The following is a 1,159-nucleotide window of genomic DNA, read 5'->3' on the forward strand; positions in this document are numbered from 1 at the left end:
TCTTATGGGGTTGGTCTTTTGTCAGCTCAACTCACAGCTCTGGAAGCAGGGGGGGTGTACAGCCCGTATTTTAAGAGGCTGAAAACACCCCGCCTGGATGAGATGGAAATAGGGTGGTGGAAGGAAGGAGGAGCAAGAGAAAAGGAAGTGAAGGTAAAACTGATATGTGCATCCAAGATGCACAATAGGAGAGAGGCTACAGCATGGAAATAGGGGAGAGTTGAGAATAGGAAGGGTGAACGAGAGAGTGAAGGTGAACATGAGGGGATTTCAAAAAAGCAGAGCGCAGGAGGCATGGGAATGAAAGCAAGTGCATGAAAGGGCCTGAAGAAAAGGAAGAGGTGGTGAAAAGGTGCTTGGTCACTAAGTAGTCCAGTGTGGAAAGAGGCAGATGCAGGAGTTTACCATGGGAGTGGATCGTGTGCAAGGCGGGGGTTGACTAAAAGGAGGAAGAATCAACATGGGTGTGAAGGTGAAAATGGGTGCAGAGGGGGTGTTGCAGAATAGAAGTGGCTTCAGAAATGGGGTTTCGAAGGTGAAAATTGACCTTAGCTACATGAGTTACAAGAGGTGATTTCTGCACATACTGTAGAGGGAAATGAGGAGCAGACCGGAGAAGGAAAACACTGATCCTAAACCTCTGCTGCCTTGTGGGAGAAGAAAAGGGTGAGGAGTAAACCCTACACAAATCTTAAGTGGAGTCCCTAAGGCGGTTGAATGGCTCCTTGTCTGCCTCCTTCCAGCAACACTGGGAGGGGGGGGGGCTGGGCAGCCCAGGATCTCCAGACACACTGCCCAGGCTTGTGCCCCAGGGAGGTCACCGTTGGCTTCAGTGCGGATTTCACCCCTGGCGGCACACTCCCTTGTTTCTCGAGACAGAAGGATGGCAACAACCATAGTTGTACAAGGGTGGGAAGGGGAGGCTCTAGGGAGTTAATGTTGGGACACAGCTCCTAGTATATTTGCTTATCTCACGATATATTGAAAGCTGGCTCTATTCCAGGCATCCCCAAACTTTGGCCCTCCAGATATTTTGGACTACAGTTCTCATCATCCCTGACCACTGGTCCTGTTAGCTAGGGATCATGGGAGTTGTAGGCCAAAACATCTGGAGGGCCGCAGTTTGGGGATGCCTGCTCTATTCTTTATTTTCATTGCC

Source organism: Zootoca vivipara, chromosome 2 (assembly GCF_965207765.1).
Source record: "Zootoca vivipara chromosome 2, rZooViv2.hap1.1, whole genome shotgun sequence".
Taxonomy (NCBI): domain Eukaryota; kingdom Metazoa; phylum Chordata; class Lepidosauria; order Squamata; family Lacertidae; genus Zootoca; species Zootoca vivipara.